Raw genomic sequence first — 27,480 nt, forward strand, 5'->3', positions numbered from 1 at the left:
TGATGGGAATTGATACTCTGATTTTGTCTCTTTTCTTTTCCTAAATGGATTGGGAGAATGTACCCTTGGAAGGGCAAAGATTGGGGAGAAGAAAAATTTTATAATTCAAAAGGTAATTCCACTTAGGGACCAGAGACCCTAACCGCCTGTTGGCCCATCTGACTCCTCACAGTGTGGATGGGTCCCCTGTATTTCTGTTAACCCAGTTTTCCTTGGCGTATTGTTTATTCTGTGAAAATATGTCTGGCTTTGACCTTATAAAGTTAACTGTCTCCTATCCTGCTTAGCTACTATTCTCAGTGACCTATTTTGCCCTTCAGTCACAGTGGAGCTTTTAACATGTTAAACCTTGCTACTCTGTCTCTTCCCAGATTTCTTCTCCATTTATTCACTACAGGGTCAGTTAATTCAGCAGGTATCTTAAAAATCCCCTAAATTCTGTTGATCACTTGTTGTTGTTGTGGCTCTAACGATTTGATTCAGTCTCAGAGATTTTAAAATATACTCCTTTATAAATAATACCAGTACTATTCCACACAGCTAGGACTGGTAATGGAAGAAGAGGATAGAGAAACGCGAGTAGTGGTGCTGAGGATGCCACACTTACTTCCCTGCTGACAGGGTGCTTTGGATTCTGTTACCAGTGTAACTCTGAAATACATCAGGTACAGGCAGTCCTATCCCACACATAATGGTCCTCTCATGGACTCTAATTAAAAAGCACATCTCAAATGCATTCATTTTTGCTAGCGTTTCCTTGTTATTATCCTTTTCAAAGTTCCAGTTGGCTATTGTCTGGATGATGGCAGAGTCCTCTAATGACCTTCCCACATTAAGCCTTGCTCTGTTCCCATTTATCCTCTGTGCTGTTTTTTGGCATAAACCTTTTAGCAATAGAGAATTTTGATTTTTCTCTTCCTGTTTAAATGTCTTGTACTGCTTTCCATTACTCCTAGGATGCAAACAGAAGTCCTTGAATTATTCTCTGTTAACTCGCTCATCTATCGCTGCAGGTTCTTGCTGAGCCTCATGAACCCTTAGGTTTTGTGTTTAACCTGGGATGCCCTTTTATAATATACCCAAATATGGACATTTGAAAATGTTTTTCTCTCTTCCTCAAAATTCTTTTTTGCAGTATTTTCGACTCAGCTTCAACCTAGGTCTTGCAATCCTCAGAATGACATTTATAGATTCATAGCATAAGGGAATAATTTTTTTTAAGAAAACATTTATTTACTTAAAGGAAGAGAGGAAGAAATTATGTATGCTTAATTTTTAGAGCAGGTAACAGAACCCAGAGATATATGGATTTACTGGTTTAATATAAAGGATGTTCTAGAAGATTCAGATGAGGAAATGCATGGGGCAAGACATTTGCCTATCTGAAAGTTCACAAGCCCCGTCCTTTGAGTTTTTACAAAGGCTTTATTCGCAGGCACAGTAAATTAGAGCACTAGCCACCAGCAATCAACTTAGCCTTCATCTTCTCCTCCCTCCCTGGAGGTTATGGCAGATGGAGCTGCAAAGTCCCAACCCTCTAGTCTTTCTTGGGACCAGTCCCCATCCTGAAACTACTTAGAGTCTGCCAACCACTGAAGTACTCAGCACGTAAGACCCATCACCTTGGGAAGTCCAAGGAACGTAAGAACTGTATGCCAGAAAACCAACTACATCCCAGCGAGGGGCTTCCTGCTGTTCACTGTCAGCCACCACAGAGCTTTGCAGCTGCTTCCCAGAGAGCATGCACAGGCTCAGTCTGAGCTGTGTCCTTTGAAGGAAAAGGCCAGAAGGGCAAAGGACATCCTGAGCCCCAGGCAAGAGTGCGATCTCCAGTCATTTTCAAGTGACTTTTCCTTTCATCCACCACTCATCTTTTCCTCAAAGAAGGAAACTCATTGGTCTAGCAAGTATCATATTTTGTGCCTTGAGGCTGGCAAATACAGAACTGCCTAAAACATGCTTATCCTGCATTGTGTTGCTTTATTTTTTTTTATTTTTTTTTAAAGAGTGATACCAAACTGACTTCTCCAAAGAACACAGAGACGGTGAAGGTGTGTTGCCTCCAGAACTAAGAACGTTTTCTGTGTTTTGAGATGGAGCATGCTGTGGTGGAAACCCTGACTTCTTTGTTCACCAACTTCCAGGCAACCGGGACTCAGAGCAGCCTGAAGGTTCTCCAGTTTACAGCAACAACAGGGACACAAACACTCTGTCCTCTGTGGCACAGCCTCATGCTACAAGGGAGGGAACGATCCATCCATCAGGCAGCATTGTCCCCTACGTCAGCTACAGAATTGTCAGTAATGGATTAGTGACGTACTCTGGGCAGATGAACTCAACCTAAGGGTGCAAGTTTACTTTGGTTACAGTTGCCTATGAAATTTTAAGTTTCAGAAAAAAATAAAAAGCCTTAATGTAGAGTTTCATTTATGGTTTAGAATCATCACTGCCTTAATGTTCAAACATCTAAAAGTTCTTCCAGGAAATGGAGAAATGCATGTTTGTTTATGGCTTTTTGTAAATCGAAATACAGTGATCTACTGTTTAAAAATGGTTGTGTTTGCTATTCCAGCCAATCTGCTACATACAGAAAAATAGAGCATGTCACAGTTGGTGGACAGTAACTGAATTGTCCTGAGATTATTTGTAAAGACAAATTTAGTGATTAAAAAAAGCTAGAATTCTAACAAAAAAATAAAATAAAACTTAAAGGAAGAGAGAGCGGGAGAGATTATATATGCTTGTTCACTCCCCAAATGGGCACAGCAGCTGGCCCAGGTTGAAGCCAGGATCCTGGAGCACCATCAAGGTCTTCCACATGTTGGTCAGAATCGAAGTGTTTGATGCATTTTTCCCTGTTTCCCAGGTACATTCTCAAGAAGTTGGATCTAAAGCAGAGTCACTAGGAATCAATACTGGACTTCATATGGGATTTCAGCATACTAAGTGGTGACTTACCCTATTATTTCACAACACCTTTTAAATTTTTACTAATAATCCCTTATATATCTGCTACAGAATACTTCGCAAACTTTTATTATAATCAACTTTAAATTGTTGTTATGTCTACTAAACAGAAGCTCATGCCATAGTAAGGAGTCATATTTATCCCATATCTTCGATAATTAATATTTACAACTTGATAAGAGAAATAGCCGCCAAATAAACAATGCAATGACCCCATTGTGCAGTACCTTCCAGGACTTCTGGGTGTAGGGTCAAGGGAAGTTTTAGTATTAAAGAAGTAAGGAAGATGATTTGAGGGTAAATACCTGAGAGATTTGAGCCCTACGGTAATTGCTGTAGGCAATAAGGACCACTCACCCTCAACACGCACCTTTTCTGAGGTGCGTTCACCTCCATGACCTCTTCTCTGCTCATTGTCAACTCTCCAGCAAGGTGGGTACAGATAGAGAACAATTTCCTCTGCTGAATCACTTTGACTTACCATCTGCAATTACAGTGGCAGCTAAATGGCCACAACTTAGGGAAGATTTGATGTAAACAGAGCAAAGAAACCCTGCATTTTGCTAAGAATGCATATTCTGTTGCACTTAGCAAGAAAGCATTCATTACTATCAGACTCAAGAGAGGTGACAAGAATTCGTATTGAAGGTCCAAGGTTAGATTTTGGTGGGCTGTTTGTGTCACCCGTAAATACCTTTTATAGTAATAGACAGCTAGGAGAGCATCAAACACACGTGTGTTTGTTAAGAAAGAGCTGGAGAACAAAGAGCTTCCACTATTCCAAGTCCAAATAAAACATGTGGTATTTTGACACCTAAATACATAGAGAAAGCTGATCCTTTTTTTAAAAAATAATATAGTCAATTCAGGAAAAATGATGTTCAACACTTAGAATAAAATTGTCTCTCTCTGTGAAACAATAAGACCTCGAGGACTGAATACTAATTCACTAATCAAAGCACATGTTTTAAGCAACGTTTAAGTGAGCAATGTTGTATATTAAAAATAAATTTTCTGATGATCAAATGGTTATTAACTATTGTCATTTGTTGATGCAAGTCACCAATAATACAGGGAGAGAATGGCAAGTGCAACATTACTTTCAATAGCTCATGGATGTGGGATCTGGCACTGCAGCATATAGGGGATTAAACTGCCACCTGTTGTATAAGCATCCCATAAGGGCACCAGTTCCTGTCCTGGCTGTCTGGGGAAGCACTTGGGAAACCAGCAGGAAGTCACTGCCTTACTTGAAGCCCTGTGCTTAAGTGAAACTTGGATGAGGCTCCGGGCTCCTAGCTGCAGTCTTGCTACAGCCAGGCTCTTGAGGTCTTCTGAGATGTCAATCAGTGGCTGGGCTATCGCTTCCTCTCTTTTTTCATGCGCTGCCTGTCCCTCTACCTTTCAAGTACACACACACACACACACACACACACACACACACACATTTAATTGGAAATACAGATATACAGAGATGGAGATACGGAGAGCAAGCTCTTCCACCTGCTGGTTTACTCCCCAAATGGCCACAACTGTGGGTGCTGAGCTGATCTGAAGCCAGAAGCCAGGAGCTTCGTCCGAGTCTCTCCTGTGGGTACAGGGTCCCAAACCTTGGTCTCTTTTCTATCGCTTTTCCAGGCCACAGGCAGGGAGCTGAAAGGGAAGTGAAGCTGTTGGGATAAAAACAGGTACCCAAATGGAATCCTATCACATGCAAGGCGAGAACTTTAGCTACTAAGCTACCACACAGGGATCAGTAAAGAAATATTAAAAAAAAATAGTGGAAGCATGGAATTAATGTATACTTTATTTTAGTGAAAAACATGAAATTTATGTAAAGGAAATTTAAAAATCTCATGTAAATGTGTATCATGAAACGCTATGCAAAAATTAAACGTCATCACACATTGTGAAACAAACTTTTTTTGAATCCTAATTTTATGAACTGTTAGAAGTATCCTCATATATACTGTATAATGAAAACAATTTTATTAACATTCCAGATGTTATCAAGATCTGTGTATCATGCTTGGTGTTGGTGATTTATGTAACAGCTGCCCTTACCAGACCTATGAACAGTACATAGCATGTTGACCTCAACAAAATAACTAGATTCTTTCTTTTAATCGAGATTTCTCTCTGTGTTCAGTGATGGTGTTACTGATGCAGTTATGTCTCTCACACAGAAATTGGCTAAAAAGTCCAATGACTAAACAAAATTGCAAAATAAGGAGAAAATAAAGGGGTAAGACTTGTTCTGGGGCGTAGCACATTAGCCTAGTGGCTGAAATCCTTGACTTGCAAGTGACAGGATTCCTAGGGTTCTAATCCCAGCAGCCCCGCTTCCCATCCAGCTCCCAGCTTGTGGCCTGGGAAAGCAGTTGAGGACAGTCCAAAGCCTTGGGACTCTGTACCCGCGTGGGAGAGCCAGAAGAGGCCCTGGGCTCCTGGCTTCAGATTGACACAGCTCTGGCCTTTGCTGCTGCTTGGGGAGTGAATCACCAGATGCAAGATCTTCCTCTGACTCTCTTCCTCTCTGTATATCAGACTTTGTGATAAAAATAAATAAAAATAAAGACTTGTTCTGAAATCCTCCAACACTGTCATGTTCAATGACATTCCTCGATGTGTTTTGCCCATGGAAGAAGTATGAATTGCAGGAATATTCACTTTATACAATCTTCTGCTATGTTTCGGGTGCACTCTGCTACCCGAGAATATTGTGGTTTGATAGAGTAGTTAGGTTTGTGACCTGGGAGAAGAGATAAACAGTTAATATATATAGCTTCTATTTAAAATATAATGTTAATGACAAACAGCAATTATTGAGTACTTAGCGTGCGCCATGTATTGCACTGAACAGATTTTATTTGTTTTCCATTATACTGTTTGGTTGGTATAGGGCTTCTCCTGCTCTTCCCTTTCCTTCCTTCCCTTTCTTCCACTCCCATTTCCCCCTGTATCTTCGCATACTATAGTTGTATAGTCATAGTTCCAACATTCTGCTGTTAACATATGTCATGACACTGCAGGTGCAGGTGATGGTGGAGGACCTAGCATCTTGTTGTCAATGTCTATTTAACAGTATCATTGGGGTATCTTCTCATATTTGGGAGTAGAGATGTATAGTGTAGTGCTTTTTGTTTTCTGGCACTCTAGTCTCCGTTACGCCATCCACTTATGAGGACATGTATGGATAGTTAGTATATGTATATTTATAAGTGCACGTATATGTGTGTAGCTAGACTTCCACATATTATTCCACTTATGCTTTACGACATGACTGAGACAAGCAGTATTTTCATTCCAACTCAGGAAATGAAAACATTTTCCGGAACTGAGATGTTAAATAACTTGGGGAAAGTCACCCAGATGTTGAAACTTGATTCCAGAAATCTTGTTCTTTAATAATGTCACTGTTCTGCTGCCCATAAATCAATAAGAAAGGATTAACTCTCTGTCAGTCAAGTCCTCGACATACCAATGAGATTGCATAATCCTTTACTGTGCAACATTATACAGAAAAAAAAAAAAGAGATTGACAGGCTTTCAAAAGTAATTACAACCTACCAATGGTTTTAGATCATCTCTTAACCTTATACCTGATTTGTTTGATATGGCCTGAAGAAAGAAAACAAAATCAAAATGTCCCTCTTTAAAGTATCTTCTTTATGAAAGTGCTTTTCTAAATGTTTACAATATTTTCTTGTGAGAGTCTTTTACAAAAAAGATGTTTCTTGAACATGGACTATGTACCAGGCACCTTAGGAGTGCCAGGACAGAGGCATATACTTCCATACGATGCTAAGTGTTAAGGTAGATAGAAGCCAGTTGTATACAAACTAAAATTGAAATGCTAATGAAATAGTCACAGATGTGGTTAAGAACCAGCATTTTCTAACATATCAGTCACTCAATACAATGTCAATTAACCCCATAACGTTGGAAACTGTTATTGATGCTATGTTGTGGCTTTTAATTGGTCGGAACAATATTCTGCCAGCTATGCCTTTAGACCAGAGTTGGTCTTCTCAAGAAACTGTTGAATTTATCTGGACAATAAGATGCTGGACTCTATGCACGGTACTTTCTTGCAATGAAAGAAACAAGACTGGATTTGAACTGTAATACTGCAATAAGGTGGAGCAATCCACCATGGGGGTAGGGCATGGGGAGGGAATGGAGGAACATTAGAGCCTATGAAACGGTGTTATAAAATGAAATGCAATAAAAAAAAAAAGTAAGCCCAGAGGGTTGAGACAGGAAATTCCTAAATGGAGCCATTTTAATGAAAGCCAAAGAAGTTATGCTGAGGATTACAGAAACGAGAACAGAAGGAAGTCCTATTTTTATTTGAAAGGCAGATTTATAGAAACAAGGAGAGAGAGAGATATCTTCCTTCTGGCAGCCAAAACTGCCAGAGATAAGTTGATCTAAAGCCAGGAGCCAGGAGCTTCTTCTGGGTCTTGCACGTGACTGCAGGAACCTGAGACCTTGAGTCATCCTCCAACATCCTCCCAGGCCACAAACAGGGGGCTGGATTGGAAGTGGAGCTTCTTGGACATGAATCATCCACTCATATGGAATGCCAGCACCACAGGAAGATTAGCTTGCAACACCACCCTGCCAAGAAGTTCTGAGATGACAAATACTGTGCCTGTGTGAAGGCATTAGAGAAGACTTGTGGGGCTCATTCCATGAGAGATGGGGCTCATGGTCCAGTTCTCAGTGTTTGGCAGAGATGAATGAATACATGCTATTTTCCCTGATTTGAAAGGAAAGCCGATGACTCTGTATGGGAGTGACACTATTTAATTTACTCCTTAAGTCGATCTCTTTTGTTAGCATGTGTAGAAGAGATTGGATGAGTCATGTCATCAGTCAGCTCTCTAGAGCAGTGGCCCACGTAAGACATGCTGGTGATGTGACTAAGATGATACTTTTGAAAACAGAGGAAACAGATGATACTGAGTTATACCATGTACGTGAATGTGGATTGAATAGAAGACAAGCAGAGAGAAAATAATCAATGACTCCTTCGTTTCTGGATTTAATACTCTTGAGAATGCTTAGATGGAGAGTTCAGAAATAGGAACTGTTTCTGGAGCTGGGCAGAGGTGTGGGCAAGAGTGACAAAAGAAGACTGATTATCATAAAACTTTGCTTTAATTGAGGTCCATGTTGGGGTACAGTAGGTTTGGCCACTGCCTGAAATGCTGGAATCCTATACTGGGCACTGGCTTAAGTCTACTTCTAATCCAGTTAATGTGCATACGGAAGCAGCAGAATCTGTCCCAAGTGCTTGGGACCCTAAATTGATGTGGGAGACCCAGATGAAGCTTTTAGCTCCTGGCTTCTACCTGGCCTGGGCCAGGCCATTGTGGTCATTTAGGGAGTGTGACAGCAGATGGAAGTTCTCTCCCTCTCTCATCTTATAACTCTACCTTTCTTTCTTCCTTTCTTTTTTAAGATTTATTTATTTTTATTACAAAGTCAGATATACAGAGAGGAGGAGAGACAGAGAGGAAGATTTTCCATCCGTTGATGCACTCCCCAAGTGAGCACAATGGCCGGTGCTGTGCCGATCCGGAGCCAGGAGCCAGGAGCTTCTTCCGGGTCTCCCACGTGGGTGCAGGGTCCCATAGCCGTGGGCCGTCCTTGACTGCTTTCCCAGGCCATAAGCAGGGAGCTGGATGGGAAGTGGAGCTGCCGGGATTAGAACCGGTGCCCATATAGGATCCCGGTGCGTTCAAGGCTAGGACCTTAGCCACTAGGCCATGCCGCCGGGCCCTAATTCTATCTTTCAAATGAATGAAACAAACCTTTGAAAACATTTTAAGTGTTTTAATAAAAATTCGTGGTGTCTATAGGAATTTGAAAGTTAATGGCTACTGAGTGCACAAACACAAAGGAGAATTCTATGATAGAAATATACACTTTATGATAATCAGCATTAATACAAGTAGGCATTTTAAATCCATGAAAGCAAAATAGCTCATCTACATATGTATTAATATTTAGGATATAGTCCTGAGTGGGTTGTGCATTTAGTGGTAAGATACAAGGACCTGAGATATACAAGAAATTTAAGAAAGAATAACCCTAGAGGCAAGAAGAAAACAAATAGAGGATGTTGTCATGGAAGCCAAGATAGATATGTGCCAGGAAAAAGAGGATGTGTTCAAGCTTATTGAATGCAGGTCGAATAGAATAAAGACAAATAATTTGTACATTTGATTTAGCACTATGGTTGTCATCAGTGACCTTGACAAAGGCAGTTTCAGTGAAGTGGTGAGACTAAAACTAGATTACAGAAGGTCAGAGAGTAATGGAATCAGAGCATGATTTCAAGAAACTCCACCATAATCCAATGCACTGAGTCTGAAAATTTCAATTGTCTTACATGTGGAGTGCCATTATTTCAAGGTTAATGAAATGGCCAGTGCTGCTATCACACTGATAGTTCAGGGGTCCTGGCTGTGAGAACCCTATTCAACCAAATCCTTGCTGCAGTTTGCCACTGAATAGCAGTTGTCCACTCACATCCAGACAGTGACAGGAGTGATTCTGGACCCAGTGGCTATCTGGACTCCCCCAGTGCTTGTCAAGTCCTCCAGTGTTAGACTGATTGAAATGGTTCTGAGAACACCAAGGTGGCGATGGTCATCTCCATCATGTGAGTTCCATCCCACCATTTCCTGTCCTAGATATCTCTCCCATTCTCCATTCTGAAGAAGAGAACTTAAGTTTATCCTTTTGTGAGTCTGCAGGTTTTGGTCAGAGAATGAAAATAAATTGCTCATTGATTTACATCAGCATCTGAATTATACTTTTTATTATATATAAAAACATCTTACTGTAAAGGAAATGAAAAGAGCATGATAGCTGGAGGTGGAGTCCAAAGTATTTTGTCTTAATTTGGAGCTAGTTGAGCATGTGAGCTATTAATGGAAAAAAGTCCAGTTGTAACTAGTCCTTCCACAGGAAGACAAAACTGCTGACAGCAAGAACTGGCTGTGTATGCCAAGGTCAGAGCCTCCTCGTCTGGGTTTAGTGTCGCTGATCTGGCAAGGGCAGAATGGAGATCTGGGAAAAAGGGGACCCTGCAAGAAATTAAAACACGGGCTCAGGCTCACATAATAGCACAGATTCCATTTGCTGAGAAGTGAAATAGAAACTTGTTTTAGGAAACAGGGCATGAGTTCAGAGGCTTCTGCACATCGAAAAAAAAATCAGCCAACGGTCTCCGTGATGAACCTTTGGGGCTACCAGTTCTGAAACCTGATTAGGAGGCAGCTTTCAGAGAACTGCATCCCGAGGCAGCACTGAGTCAACAGCCAGTGATTCAGTTTACTATCAAAGAGGTAGACACTGCAGGGAAGCACTCAGAGATATAATTCACACCATCAGATGGAACACTGCATTTGATCATGTCTGTTTCTTCATCTGTCTTGACTGCAGGAAAATCTGTCTCCTTAATGAGATATCCCTCTGTCATATCATACCCAACATTTCTTAAAATCTAACTCACTGTTTCCTAATTTAAAAGAAATAAAGTACTTTTTAAAAGTATCTATTCATTTTAGTTTTATTTCATGTGAACTTTCAAACATTCACATTTTAATTTCCCATTTCAGAATATATTTTCTCTTTTTTTCACATGCACATTACCAGAGACAAAATAAAGTATGGAAGAATACTGATTTCGTAATCCTATGTTTAGATTTAAATCTTTGGTCCATTACTGACCATTTTTATATTATTTTTCAACTTAAACGTAAATGTCAATTTAATTGTCATTAACTAGTAATATTGATTCTTTAATCTTTTCTAAAGGAAAAATGACATGGTATATGTAAAATATCCAGTGGAATCTAATGCCTAGTAGATAATAAATATTAGTTTCTTCTTTATATTCCAGTTTAATCATCATAAACATGTGGAACTCAAGGAGCAATGTTGCCTGTGCTGCTGTATTCTTTGTTTTCATTGTTCTTTCCAGAATAGCAGTGAGTTCATATTCCTAAGATTTCTTTCTTTTTTTTCTTGTGACTCGTTTTTTTCCATTTCATTTTATTTCACAGTTTCATAGGTTCTGAAATTCCCACAACTCCTCCCCATGCCCTACCCCCATGGTGGAGTCCTCCACCTTGTTGCTGTATTACACTTCAACTCAAATCATGATTCTTTCATTGTGAGCATGTACCATGCACAGAGTCCAGCATCTTATTGTCCAGATAAATTCAACAGTTTCTTGGGAAGACCATTTCTGGTCTGAAAGCAGAGCTGGCAGAATATCATCCCGTCCAATGAAATGTCACAACATAACATCAACAAAAATTTGCAACATTATAGAGTTAATTGACATGGTATTGAGTGACCCATATATTAGAAAATGCGGGTTCTTAACCAGATCCTGTGACTACTTCATTAACATTTCAATTTTAGTTTATACACAACCGGCTTCTATCTACCTTAAAATGACTATAGGGTACTATTCAGCTGTCTCGTGTCTATTTACATTTTTATATTTAGCAGTTTATAGTGTTGAAGCATAATTTTTACTGAACTTGGCAAATTTTAGGATAGTCCAAACTGTCTTATAACTCTATCAAGGCATATGTCAACAGTTGAGGCACAGAACAGTTTTAGGAGGGGTGTGCAGAGAAATCTACAATACCTTAGTGAGGAGTAACTAATCTTTGTGTACTAAGTAGTAAGGTATATGTGAGCCCAAGCTGACCATTTCCTGTCTGGTTCTAAGCTTGCCTTATTGGTCTCTGTCTATCTAATCTTTTTTTCAGGGGGGAGGCGTGTTTCAGAGCAACCCTGCTCGTCACTGCAAGAGAGGGTGGGGATTCAAGGTTGGAACTAAGTAAGGACCAGAGAAAGTGCCTCTCCCTAGTTCCGAAGGAAGTTTACTGTTATTCTGTTTCTAAGGTCCGCTCGGGGCTCCCAGCTATTGTTTCAATGACATTAGATCCTGTGAGGAAGGATCTGGGCATCTTTCATCCCATGTGGGAGATCCAAAAGGGAGTGGATGACCTCAGAGTTCTTGGTCTACAAGGGCAGTCCAATTCCCTGTGGTCTTCTTGGCAGTTGGGACATAGCCCTTGTTGCCCTCACTGGTAGTCCTTGATGAGGATCCGGGAGTCTCCAGGGTTGGGATACAAGCCTCCTCCTGTCCACTTGCTCCACTCTGGGGTCCCTTCCTGCTCTGTGCATATGACCTCCTGTTAAGAGGTTGTCAGGATCGCTCTTGATTCCTCCTGTATGTCTTTATAGTTTTGTTTATGTCTAATGCTGATTTGAGTCTGTTATCTGTAAGTTACCTGTTATATTCTTGATAGGTTATACTTAACGTCTTCCACACATTCTAAGGAGGTGGAAGATTTCTCTGCTCTCCCGCCCCATTACATAGGGTATTAAAAGTATATTAGGTTTTATAATTCTTTGATGTAGATCATAAGCAGTCTGACTCACATTGATTGTTGGTTCATTGATTACATCACAATATCTTATTGCATGTGATACAGGCTGTTTGAGGTTGAAATAATTCCTAAGATTTGAAATATTCCTAAGATTTCTTTAGTGAATGCCTCACAGACCCATTTTATCAATATTATTATTAGTTTACATTCTCTCATGGAAATTGTGAAATCTAGCCAAACTTGACTATTTATTGCCCGTTACTAATGCTTCTTCCGACATGCGTCCTCTGCCTTGTGTGCCTCTGGATTCTCTTGCCCTAACAGAGCTCTGTCAGTCAAGACCCAAGTCAGGATCATTTGTTCACAGCGTCTTATGAAATCCCCCAGGCTTGTCATTCAAAAATCAGTACTTACTAGTCTTTCCTGTATAGCAATTATCGTGTAAAATGGTTTCCAACAGTGTTTTCTTTTTGGTCTTTTTAGTGCTTGGCTTCTCTCAGAGCTATGATATCTAGGATTAGGTCTGACTAAGGTTGTGGATGGAGTACCACTAGCTAGTACCCATCACTTGATTAAGTATCTAAAGAACATGTCCCTGGAATTCCACAGATATCTGCTGCTTTCCCACATGCAAACAGCTCTCACGGTCTTTTATACTCGCCTAACATTCCTTCTCTGATGCTCGCTTGCAAGTCACTTTCTCTTTCATGACTAAATTCTAAGATAGTGCGGAAGAGAAAACAGTGTGAAGTCTAGAGAACTCTTCTACTATTGACCCACATGTAATTCAGGTAAAAAAAAACCCACTAAATATTTTTATAAAATTATGCCCTTTTATAAAGAAGTTTTATTCAATTTCAAGTTCAGCTTTAAAGTCAATAAAATGGTTTTAGAAACCTCTGCCTAATATCAGTGCCACAGAGAAAAAAAGCAAGAAAACAGGATGGCTGAAATTTTCCTGGACAATTTTTGTAGGCATTAATTTAATTCAGGCATTTCTTCATTCACTTGCATGTTTATTAAACATTTTCCTTCACTGTTGTATGACTTGCATGTTTGTTAAACACAAAGTGTCAAGTATCTTTTCTAAGTAAAAAGATAAGAAAATAATTTCTTGCAGACTCGAAAAGACACATATTGAACAGGTTGTGTTATGAACACGTGTAAAATGGAAGTGATGGCAAGATGTGGGAAGACAGGTACACAGAGCTATGACAGCCTTCACAGAGAGATATCATCCTAGCCAGGAACCACACAAATAGCTGTGTTAGGCAAAATGAGGGAAGACCCAAGTGAAAATGGGACATGTTCTAGACAGAAGAAATAGTGCAGTCCAAGGTCTGTGTGATAGAGCTGCTCAAAAATCAAAGGGCAAGAGAAGCCTGGAAACGCCGATGCCTTTGGGGCCCCTTGTCATTACATTAACATCCTGAAACTATGTGTAACTGTGTGTATCATATACGGTAGTAACACAAGTTAACTTCTGCTTTTCAAAGGCTGTTCCAGTTGCAAACATCACAAATGGAGATGAATATTTGGGGTAAACGGTTTAGGGCACTGCTGCCATAAATTGGGCAAAAACTGAAAGTAACGTGGTGGTAGATTTGCATTGAGGATAGAAAGAGGAATGTATAATATTTTGGTAGTGAATTGATAAGGAAAAATTATCAAAGAAGACTGCCTGATTTTGAAATTGCATAGCTTGTTAGGAATATCCAGCCCACAGCCTATATGACGTCAAGAAAATCGTTTGTTCTGGTCCTATAAAGGCACCCACAGCTAGAACTTCAAATTCAACAAAGCTACAGCCGGCTGCTTTTAAATTAATAATTTTGTATGATTCATGATTGATATTATAAATATCTAAATGGCTCTTGGGAGAAAAAAAATTACCATTCAATGTTGACTATCACTAAAACAGAAATTTCACTTTGAAAAGCTCATGAAATTTTGTGAAGTTAAAAAGTAAGTTTATTTTGATACAAAATCTTTTTGAGTTTTTGGGTTATACACAATTTTCTGTTCATTTATTGAGGTGACTAATTTCTTATAGTGGTAGCGAACCACGTGTACTGTTTTGAGTGCTGTTTGCCCAATGTCAGCATGAATAATCTACTATCCAAAGATAGACAAGCAGACAGTGGAGAGACAAGTTGCTATTTCAGTTATGATTAAGTTTACCTGTGAATAATATAAAAAACAAACCCAAACAACAACAAGCACATGATAATGAAAACAATAAGTACAGGAGAAAGAAATCTCCTCTAACTAGATTGGACTATAAGATGTTGGACTTTATGTTTAGTTTATGCTTGCAAAGAGGGAATCTCAACTGTACTTGATCAGTGGATATGCAACAAGGTGGAATATTCCACATGGGGGGAGTGTGGGGGGAGGGGTGGGCTGATTCCCAGGTCCAACGAAACTGTATCACATAATACAATGTAATCAATGAATAAAAAAATAAAATATATATAAAAAAAGAAATCTCCTCTTTCTAATATCCGATAACTGTGACTGTCACACTCCACCACAACCTGTGCAGTTCATCTGCCATGTAAGGCCTTTCACTGGAAGAGATGAGAGGGATTCTGCACTTCGGTTGTTATGTCTGCATTGTAACAAGCTGGAGGAACGAAGACTGAGTAGAGCTAAAGGCACTTATAAAAGTACACACCACATTCGGGTTCTCACCATTGTTGAAAAAATGTGACATTTGCTCCTGGTGCTGGCATGATGAGATATCATTAAATGCTGTTACTAAGAACGGGAGACTGGATTTTAGAGGAAACTAGAAGTTCAGGAAGAAAAATTTGGAAACTAGGTCTTAGTAACAGTTGCAGAAGGAGTTAAGTTGGATAAAGACAAGGCTATCGTGTAACTGAGATGTTAAAATTGGACTGTGGAATGTGGGATGGTTGTGAATACTGAAATAGTAAAGTATAGGAGGGACTGTCATTAGAAATGATGTGAAGAACTGAGGTACACATTTGGACAAATCAGGGAAATTGAATGTTGATGTTGTTCCCAATGTGAGCAGGGTTTGGAATTGGGATGAATTGGTCAGTGTATAAGTTTTGGATGAGTGAGTAGTTATCAGAAGTATAATAAATGATCACAGTAGAGAACTGAAGAGGATGATATGCCTGAATGTTATGAGACATGAGAGGATAATCTATGAAGGTTGTACTGATAGGTTTATGTTCTGGAGACAACAGTTATTAGGACAGGATAACTCTAGAACCATCTCTCATTTAAGAATAGTAATAATATGCTGCCACCACCTTCCTGTCACACAGAAATTATTCCCCCAAAGTTTGGCAACTTTCAGTTAAGAGGAATAGAAAACTATAGATTGAGAATTGTTTGCTAGTCAATGAACTGCAATTTTATCAAAGGAAAGTTTGGAAATTACAGGAGGATGGGGAAGATTTCAGACGAGATAGGGCACGCTCAGGCTGCAGAGAGTAGGAGATTTCACAGAAATGTGGAGGTAATTGTGGCGGAGGACACTGATGGAGATGGTGGTGAGAACAGGGAGGACAGTAAGAAGGACATGCTTCCTCTGTGGTTGCCTTGGCACAGATGGACCATGAACCTAGTGGCCAGTGGGTGTCTCTGTTGAGGTGATCACAGGTCCAGATGTCAAGGGGCAAAGTTACCATGTACTTGTGGGACCAATTGTAGAAAGCTTCCTAGCTCAAGGCTTGCTGGTGGCTTAGCCTGGATAGTGGGAATTCAAAACTTAAGAGACCGTACTCATGTGACAGATGCATTGGAACCACTCTCCACAAAAATATTTATCATAAATATAAATTAAATTTGAACCATCACTAAAATAATTTATAATTATTTAATGAAACACAGATTAGCTCAATGAACTTCAAGAGACTAATACTTTATTTTTCTGAACAAATCCTTTATTTAATTTATAAGAAATGGCAAATATGTTAAAGGGATCACACATGTTAAAATTAAACATATTTAAATGTTGTTCCATGTGTGTTATTCTTGATTCTTATGCATAGCCTGTGAATGAAAGATATTTACATCTCAGTTATTGTATTCTGAATAGAATTTAACATAAGTAATTACTGAGTTTCTATGTGGCACATCTCAGATTATCTATCATAGCCTATGGTTTATTTAATTTACAATTTTTACTGAGGAAGGCAATACCCAATGGGTCCTCTTGGTTATCATGAATGACTGAATGAAGCTGTTTCAAAGAATTACCAAAATTGATGGCTGGAGACAAAGTGTGGAAGTCACTGCCTGACACTCATTTTACCAGAGAACGGAGCATTGGAGCAGAACAGTTTTTTCTGCAGTCCCCTAGCTAGTTTCCTGAAGGAGGAGAATTGAAAGTGAGAGTGGCAGTCTCCCTAGCGCTTTCCTCTATCACCTTGTTTTCCTGCAGCTCATGGTACAGGAGGATTTACAGCAAACGGGAGACATTAAGGGTTAGTATAAAAAGGTGGTAATTTATTCCTGTAATTTTAGCGATGGGTTGCTCCTTGATTTAGTCTTCTGTTGTTACTTTACTGGGATATTCTTCACATTTGCTTGAAACTCGCTGAAGGCAGTGGCACAAATGACTGCAAACAAAGCCAGGTACCAACCAAAATAGGTAGAATCTAATTGCAGACCTGTGGGTGACACAGCTTAGAGAAGAATCTGCTAACCAGAAGTGCAATGACCAAGAGCAAAAGAAGAGACAGAAGCACAATGAATATTACTGAAGACTTCCCTGCAAAGGAGCAAAAGCCTTTGCCAACCTCAGAGGAAGACATTGAGAAAATTGGAGATGCAAAATTCAAAACACTTGTTGTAAAACTTCTTATCAACAATGAGAAGCACATATAGGAATTTAAGGACTTTTTTTACACAGGAAATAGCAACAGTGAAACAAAATCAGACTGAATTATTGGAAATGAAGGATGCAAAATAGAGCAAATTAAAAATTCAATGGAAAGTCTCAACAATAGAATGAAGAAGGCAGAAGAAAGAATCTCAGAATTGGAAGATATGTCTTGTCACAATGGGGGAACAATGGAAAAGCTGGAAGCAGAGCTAGGTCAAGCTAAAAAAAAGTATTCAAGAATTAGGAGACACCATTAAGAGGACAAATATAAGAGTTACGTGACTTCCAGAAGATACAGAAAGAGAAACTAGGTTTAAAATGTGTTTAATCAAATAATAAAGGTAAAGTCCCCTAATTTGGAGAAAGAATTGGGAAACAACATCCAGGAGGGGCGATCTTCACCACGACACATGATAATCAAGCTCTCTTCAATCAAACATAAGGATAAGATCCTTAATGTGCTCATGAAAAAGAGTCAATTGACATATAGAATAATGGCAATTAAATTCACAGCTGATCTGTCACAGGAAACTGTACAGGCCAGAAGAGAATTGAGCAATATATTCCAGATTCTAAAAGCAAAAAAAAAAAAAAAAAAAAATGTTGGCTCAGAATAATGTGCCCAACGAAGCTTTCCTTTGTCTTTGAAAATGAAATAAAATTGTTCCACAGTAAAGAAAAATTAAAAGAATACACCTGTTTCAAAACTGCCCTACAAATGATACTTAAAGATGTTCTCTTGACAGAGAAGAGGAATAGCATCCACCAAAACCAAAGGCATTTTTAAAGTGCATCATTTATTCTCAGTACGAAGTTAGTGATTTCAGAACAGCAAGAAAAAGTTACATTTTTTTTGTGACTGTGTTAGCACAAAACACATTAATTATATTCGTGTAAGCAGGAATAAGAGGTGTCTTGAAATTCCAAACAAGGTGATTTCTCAATGACAAGAGGTGATCCAATTAAAATCAGATACCGGAAAGAAATGGTTGGCAAGTGCTTTATGATGGACATTTTTTGAGAGAGCTGCAGGGAAAATGATGCATGTGTATAATTTGTTTCGATCTAAATAAGACTAGAAGAGAAAAAGACCTGACAAGAATACTGCATAAACAGTCACAAAGTAGCACAATACATTGTTACATTGTTCTGGGATATACTTGTGAATTTCCGGATGGTGTTTTCTCATCATATTCTGTGGATTCATCATCAGGTTAGTCATTCAGCCATGCATTTTCACCACCTCATTGCTTGTTTTTATTAGGGGTCTATAGTTGAAATAGTCAGCATGTTCTCTATTAAAGCCTTAATTTTAAGAAACTTCTATTAATTAGGGTTTTACATTCTGAAAAATTAGTAGCTGATTTTTAGAACTCAAAACTATACTATACCTTTCCATCATTAACTTAAACAGCCAGTATGATTTGAGTGATTCCATTATAAAGATATTTTTAAAGGGTTAATCCACATTTGTATATTGTTTACATTAGTGAAGGCATCTCTATCATTACATGGTACTATTTCATCACCTACTGAATTTCTTAAACTTCAAATGCTGAGCCCACCTTGTTTAGAGGTAAGGAGCAGAGAGTTCAGAGCTGATTTACCTGGCTTGGAATTCTAGATCTATTATCAACTTCTTGTGCTTAGGTTTCTTTGGACCCTTCTTCACCTCTCTGTCATCAACTATAAAATCATGACTACAATTATAAAAGTATCTACCCCTGCAATTTAGAGTTGGACATTTAGTGTTGCTGTTAGGATGTCTGTTGAGACACCGCATCCCGGACTTGAATGCTTGGGTACGAGCTCCAGCTTCCCGCCAACACACGCTATCTAGTAAATAGCAAGTGATGACTCAAGCACTTGGGTCTTTGCTATCCACATGGAAAACTGGGATTAACTTCATGGTTCCCAGCAGTGTAGGTTTTTAGGGAGTGTACAAATGGACAGGCTCCCCCTTGATATCTCTCCTCTCTTCCTCGTTCTCTCTCGCTGTCTCTCTCTCTCTCTCAAACTAAATAAGGCAAGAAAGAAACCTTTGTTCTTTGTAAAAGCTTTTGGAATACAATCTAGTGCATAAAAACACCGTGTACTTGTCTTTGCTAGTCTAAACATTTTATTGTTATTAGTACAGGCTCCCATACTCTTACTCACTTTCCACACTGTATTAATAACAGAATCTTCCAGCCAAACACTGCTTAAAAATCCTCAGTAGGGAAGGTAGAAAATTGAGCAAATATGTGGATACCAGGCATTGTGATGTATTTATTTGAAGTTAAGGCAAACACTGTTTATGGAATGTAGAAATACATATTAACAGGACACATTTGGGAGAAGGAAGAGTTAGTACTGCCTTGGCCAGGACAACAACCCCTGTAGAAACTACAGGAGACTTTACTGTTACTTGTTTCACTCTTGTATCCTTTAATAGCAGAGGTCAGTAAAGCTTTTCTACAAAAGTCAAGAGATTATATACACTCACTTTTGTTGGCCCTGAGGTGTCTCCACTCATCTTTGGAATGTGCTGTGAAAATGGCCACAAATGGCACTTGGGCAAATAGGTGTGCCTGCATGCCAATAAAAGTTGTTTAACAACAGTAGGCAAGGAGATATTTGGCCCATGGGATATAGTTTGTTGGTCACTGATTTATACCACCACAGATACTGATTCTAGTTTTGGGCAATTCCATTGCCTGGGTTTGTTAAGACATGGTGCACAGTAAATGGCCACTAATATGTGCCTCTGCTTTCTTCATTGCTGTAAAGCGTCTTGGACCATTATCTGTGGAGGTCAATCCATGAGTCCCAGCTGGAGGTTTGACTGCTTACTCATTCCCTTCTTTTTCTCTTCTAGTTCTGCCCTCCATCTTGCTAGACTCTTGTTAATCTGGCACAGTGATGAGATGAGAATGAATGCTGCTCACTGGATACCACATGGATGGGTGAGTACACACATCCTAAGGCCTTCGGTGGATCAGCCAAGGGGGTTGCAAATTCAGGGCTGATCTTTCCTTGTATCTCCTGCCAGCTTTCTGCAATCACCTCTCAAGGTATGTAATGTTATAGTACTGTTCCCTCCTTGGTTCCAGGAATTACCTGGTCAAAGTCTGGGCTTATAAATATTCAACCTTTGGATACTAAATTCTCTCAGTGACTCCCCTACCACTATGCCTTTAGAGCAGAGCTTTTCTTAAAAAGTTATCTGAATCATCCTAATTTGAGTGTGCTATAGGATGTTGTGGAGACCTTGGTTGATGGACATTCTGATTTGTAGAGTCAATCATGCAAGAGAAGAACTGACATCACAGGCTTGACACCAAAATCTTCTCTAAAACTATTTACTATTTTATCTAAACAGCAGAACTACAAAGGAAGAAAAGGAGAAAGGGCAGGAAGAATGGAGGGAAAGGAAGAGGGAAGGGAAGGAGCAGGGAGAAGGGAGACGGAAGAGGATAAGGGAAGGGAAGGAGAGGGGAGGGAGAGGAAGGAAAGGTTATCACCCAAATGGTCACAACCATAACAGGCAGGTCTGTGCCAGCTCAAAGCCAGGAGCCTGGAACTCTACCATGGTGTACAACATGGGTGCCAGGCGCCAAGTACTTATACCACCTCCCATGGTATACATTGATATTAATATGCATCTGAAGCAAAGAAGTCCCGGTACTCAAACCTGCGCTCTAATATGGGATGCTGTGTGGTAACTGAGGATGTAGCCTGTGCTAGTCCCAGCACTTACTTTCTAACTGAGCCTCCTGTGACTTGGGCTTAATGTGTACAACAAGGGAATTCATTGATGATGGCATAATTGTGTGAGTCACACAGTATCCTCGGAAAGATATTTCAAGTTATTGAGGAAATGAAGAAGGATTTAAGAGAGTGCTACCATGACTGTAAAGATCTGAAGACTCTGTGTCCCTAGAGATAGAATAGTTATTCAAGACTTAACACATGCACACAAAAACCCAAACTTCAGAGGTAGTTTGAAGGGTAGGTTCCATGGGTGCAGGTAGACAGCAGAGCACAATGGGGACGATGGGATGCAAGGGTGAGAAGCTCAGACCCAAGGTCACGTGTTCACTGAGACTGGGTCCTTGAGTTGCCCTACGGTCTGTGTTTCTGTGTTCCCTGCATGTGATACTGAGCTACAAATGAGCCCCAATTCATGATGGTTTGACCATTAACTTTGCTATTTTTGCTGATTCAAAAGCCACACATATTCAGTGGGAAATTTGCTTTCCATTTTGATCTCTTTCTGGGTTGATAGTGGGTGACAGATTTCTTTTATGTGATGCTCGATCCTGATTGGAAACAACCAGTCCTGCATGTTACACTTTGTGACTGAACTGTACTGTTTAGTAGGTCCAATCTAGTCTATACATTGCCACCCAATAATTTCAATTTGTGATGAAATAAATGGGAAATGACATGTGTGCAAGTGTATGCTTGTTATGGAAGTATGTTGCTGAGATCTTATACTGGTTCATTTGAAAGAATTCCAGGCTAGTCTGTAATAGTCAGCAGATACGATGCCAGCTCTTTCCAGTCTACCACGTTACAGTGTTGAAACATACCTTTTGCTATCCCCAAGAACTGGTTAGAATCCTATAAATTCCCATACCCAAGAGCTCAATAACACACCACTATTACTTGTTCTGACAAATTAGAACCAACAGGAGATAGTTCTAATCATTCTTAGGAATGGCATATGTGATTATGGAGGCTGAGAAGTCCCATAGTACTGTCTGTAAGCAGAGAGGCCAGAAAAGCTAGCAATAGAATTATATTGTGAATAGAAGACCCAGAAATAGTGGTAGATGTGGCACTGACTTTTAAGTCACTGCTTGTGAAGCCCACATCCCAGATCTCAGCACCAGCTGGATACCTAATAGCTCCATTTCCAATCCAACTCCCTACTACTGCATTAGAACATGCAGTGGAAGATGATCAAATGGTATTCGAGGCTTTTGGTGTATTGCTATTGTGGTCAGTTGGTGTGTGTGGGTGTGACTTTACCTATCAAATAAATAAGTCAATCTTAAACAAGCAAACAAATACAAATCACAAGGCCCAGAAACCAGGGTACCAAAGATGTGAGTCCCAGGAGAGAAGAGGAATGATTCAGCTGCAGCAGGAACCCCAAGGGGCAGATTGCTGCCTCCTCTACCATTGGTTCGGTGTTCTGTCTTGGCCCCCAGCTGACAAGCTGCTTGCCACTCACAGTGGGAAGAGCCATCCACTGTACTGTGTCCATAGATTCAAGTGCACATCTCATCCTCATCAAGAGGCACACTCACAGACATACACAGCGATCATGTTTCATTTGAGCAAGCCTTGGCCCACTCAGTTAACACAGTATCTGCCATCATTCCCTGTTTTATAAATTTTTGCTTTCTACTTGAGACATATTGTTGCATGGATCCATAATTAACATTTTTCTGCAATGAACATTTTTTCATGAATTTTTAGAAGAACTCTCATATGGTTGGATTTCAAGTTAATTTTACATCCAAATATTTTTATCTGTACTTTGATGTTCTACAAACTTGCACTTTTAGAAGGATGTTTTTTCCTTTGTGTTGGGCCTCTTAGAACAAATGCATTGTCTTAGACTCCCCAGCTGTATTGGCCCAAGCCAATCGCTGTAACTAGGGAAGCATCCTGAAAGGCACAGCCCACATACTCAGTGGAAGGAGCTCTGATCAGCAGATTCCTTAATTAACTGAATCCTGTCCATTCTAAATGCTTTCCCATTTTGTCTTCTCTTTTGAGGTTTTCACTCTGAAAATGCACTATGCGTCTTGATCTTGAAAAATCCATATTCTCATACATACATGCACATATGTACACAGGGAATGCCAAATACCGTTTGATTTCAGGTGCATGTGGTTAAACGCTGCAAAACGAAAATGTGAAGTATGAGTGAATTAGAGAAAGCTTTACTGAGAGTCAAAATAGAGGGCCCATCATTGTTTCAGTCATTGCAAGAAAAAAAAAAGGAAACAGAACAATAACAGAGTGAGCAAAATGCCCCCTAAGGGGTGGCCGGTTAAATTCATCTTCAATAATTCAGTTACAAAGGAGTAGCAGGATAAAGCCTAAGAAATCTGAAAATGTCAAGAAGAGAGACCTATTAAATGACTTTCCAACTGTTACCCAAGGTCAGAAGAAACATTAGCTTGAAATCATGAAATTCTGGCTCCTGTTTTTAAATCTTAACAGCATGATGATATGCCTTTTCTTCGAGGTAAAGTCTCGATTTTCAGAGGCATGAAAGAAGCAAACCCAGAAATCAACACATTTAATCCAGATTACCTCGGCTTTATCTGTTAAAAGGCATTCATTTAGTAGAAGTGGCGGGGGTGTGAATTATTCAATGCCCATATCCTTCCCAACTTTAAGGATTCTTTTTTTTAAAAGCTAGGTATCAAGACCATTAATAATTGATAATGCATTTGTAAACCCTTAGCAAATGAACAGTCAAGGGACACATTAATAAAACATCTTTAAAAATCTCCCTCTCTGGGATGATTTTCATCATGTTGTCCCAAAGCAGCATAAATGGGGCTGCTCAGTTTCCAACTGAAAGTGTCCCAGCACACCCAGCAAGGTGAGCCAGAGGGCAAAGGGCAGCAGGATCCAGGCCGTTTTCACAGTCAGCTCACAGTGCCATTGGCCTTAAAGCTTAGGACCATTCCTGAAATACATAAACCCTTAGCCAAATTTTCTTTCTCCTGTCTGGTCACTAAAAATATAAACTTATAGACAGACCTTTTGACATTCCTATTTGCAAAGCAAAACATCCAGGATCCTAGGGGAATGGGTGGTGAGGCACTTAGAAAGGCCGATGAAAATGTTCACCTTAAGGTCATTGTTCAAATTCAGTCTGGCTAAAGGGGCAGGCAGGGTCGCTGAACATCACAGTTTAGGGGCGGTTAAGTGAGTTGGCTCTTCTTACTGGATAATACAAAAGATAAAAATGTCTTTTCCTGACATGGCATTTTTCTTCACAACAATGATGAGTGCTGCAGGCACAAGCAGCAGCTGGCCATTACTATCAACCTATCCTTGCCCTTGGGCAGAGCAAGTGTTGTCAAGAAATCGTAGTGGAAATAGGGTTCATACCCCAGTGTCAGCATTTTGGATCAAGAGGGCACTTGCCACATCCTTTGGAGACATGCCCCCCATCGGGGGTGTGCCTTGAAATTCCCCACTGAATTCCTTCCTTGGGCCTTTTCCCTATATTAAGGTACAGGTGCTCCTTTGAGGAATGGTGGGAAATTCATTTTTGTTAGTAATAGCCCCCCAAATACTTACTGAACCCAAGCCACATCCATGATCTTTGAGGCACTGAGTGTACAATAATAAAAAAGATGCTATTGGACTCAATCTGTGCTTTCACTTTGTAGAGGTGAAGTTCATAGGTAACGGAGAGATGTTTCTTTCCCCTGGACATCAAAGGCAAAATTTCTGAGTTTCAAGGTTGAAGATGGTTTTATCCGAGTCCTGAATTATTATACCAAGAGCTAGGGTATCAGCTACTGTCTGGACTCCTACATCTTTTACCTATCTTATTTCATACTTCATCAACATGTAATCCTGCTCTCTAGTTCCATTCTGCTCACCCCAGCAGTAGGGAAGACATGAGCGTCTTATCTGAAGAAATGCCAGTTGGGATGGAGAATTCATATATTCCGCTATGCATGAATTTCTGTGTCTTTGGTTCATCTTTTAAAAATATAACTTTATTAAAGATGTGTCAAAATATTCAGAAAGAGGAAAAAGCCCTTTGCAGTGTAATTTCTCCAGTTGATCGTTTTCATTTGTGCTGGGGTTAGGGTATGGGTTAGAGCTAGCATTGCCCTAGATTTTCCTGACTTACAAAGTGAAAGTTTCTAAAAGAGACACTCATTTTTGTTCCAGAAAGTCTTTTTCACTATGTCAGGATATTTAAAGCATTTATTTATTTAGTTGAAAGGCAGAGTTATATACACACATTCAGAGAGAGAGAGAGATTCTATTTGTTAGTTCACTCCACAAGTAGCCTCAGTGGTTATCCGTGGTTATAGGTGGGCCAAACTGAAGTCAAAAGTCAGGAACTTCTTCCAGATCTCCCATGTGGTTGGTAGGACCCAAGTAGTTGGGAAGTCATCTGTTCTTTAAGGTACATTACAGAGAGTTCAGCGGAAGTGGTGTAGCCAAGACATGAACTGTCACCTATTGGGGAATGCAGGCCTAGCAAGTAGGGGCTTGTCCTGGCTACACTACAACACTGACTTCCTCTGCTTCATTTAATTACCCATTCATTTATCATCCACAAAGCTCAGTGCTCAATGCTGTAATGCTATTACTCCATTCTGTCTTGGAGTAATGCATCATGCTCACAGCTGATATTTGTTTTGTTCTTCTTGCTTCAATATAACCCCAACTCACACAGCATCCAAAATTATCCATAATGCTGAATGTTATCCTGTGGAACCCTGCTCCTTTTCCACGTTCACACATTACCTAATAACTTCTCCTATGCTACCCATCCCTTAGGATGGGAAGGACATGCACCCACTCATGCTCACTCTCTATTTCTCTCTCTCTCTCACACAGACACACACACCAGTCTTTTTTTTTTTTCTTTGTTGTACCAGCTAAGCTCATAATTTTGTGGGGGAGACTCTCTCTCTCTCTCTCTTTTTCTCAAAAACACTCTCATCAAAATACTTGCAAGTTTGGTCTTTTCATTGAAGGCTCAACTTGAATGTCAGAGTTCTTTGTGACAGTTCAGATGATGCTCTCTCTGCCTACTCCTGTGTAAGCTACCCATGCCCTATCTCTTTCTACCATACCACTATTTTGTTTTTCTGGAAATGGTTATGGTATGTTACTGAGTTTACTTCTATCATTTCCACCCTTACATCCAATTAAAAATAAATCCAAGGAGAACAGGACCATCATGAATAAATATTAACTTTTATATGATGGCAAAGCTAAAATATAAACTCTTGGGATCAGTGCCATTGTATAGTACCATAAACTTCCACCTGTGGTGCCGGCATCCTACACTGATGCCAGTTAATGGCCCAGCCAAATCCATGTCCAAATCCAGAATCCTGCTTGTTGTCTGGGAAAACAACAGAGGACAGCCAGGGACCTTGGACACCTGTACCCAAGTGGGAGACCCAGAGAAAGCTCCTAACTGCTTGCCTTGGATCAGCTCATCTCTGGTCACTGTGGCCATTTGGGTAGTTAGCTAGCAGATGGAAGATCTCTGTATCTCTCCTCCTAGTGTGAGTGGTATTTCTTAACATTCCATGACATGGAAATGAGAACACAGCCCAGGATAGATAGCTGCTTCCTTCCAGAGAATTTCCTTGTTTACTTCATAAGGGGGAAGAAATCCTCCCTGTTCAAGCAAAGAAACCCAAGGCACTTTTGTTCTTTGTACATTTTAAAAATGAAATCAATCACTTATTTTAAGAATTTTATCTTTCTTTAAAAGGAAATCAGCACCCAAAGCTTATATGTATACTTATTATATACAAGTATATTTATATTGAACACTGAACTACCAATGAAAGCCCACGGTTTCCTTCCCAGGGATAGGAAACAGTCTGTTAAGCAGTATTAATCTCAAATAATCTTAAATTAAGTGTTTATTCTGCTCCATTATGGACTCCTCCGTGATGGTATACACATTTTGAAAATACTAACAAGTAACCAAGATAAAGAAATGATAGTTGTGCCTTTAGATATAAGACCCATGGAAATTATTCCTTTTTAAAATATTTATTTCTTTTTATTGTACAGTCAGATCTACAGAGAGGAGGAGAGACAGAGAGGAAGTTCTTCTATTCAATGATTCACTCCCCAAGTGGCCACAACTGCTGGAGCTGCACCAATCCACATGGGTGCAGGATCCCAAGGCTCTGGGTCATCCTTGACTGCTTTCCTAGGCCACAAGCAGGGAGCTGGATGGGAAGTGGGGCTGCTGGAATTAGAACCAGCGCCCAAATGGGATCCCGGCATGTGTAAAGCAAGGGCTTTAGCCACTAGGCTATCATGCCAGGGCCCTCCAGAGTTATTCTTTGGTGCACATAAAATTACCAAAAGAAAACAAAAGATATTCCACTGTCTCACATGATATTTAAGTCCTACCAGGACCCCTATCACTCATTCTGAGTCCCTCATCTAGTTTTCTTTTTTTTTTTCCTCCTGTAATAATCT

This window comes from Ochotona princeps, chromosome 11, assembly GCF_030435755.1.
Source record: "Ochotona princeps isolate mOchPri1 chromosome 11, mOchPri1.hap1, whole genome shotgun sequence".
Classification (NCBI taxonomy): domain Eukaryota; kingdom Metazoa; phylum Chordata; class Mammalia; order Lagomorpha; family Ochotonidae; genus Ochotona; species Ochotona princeps.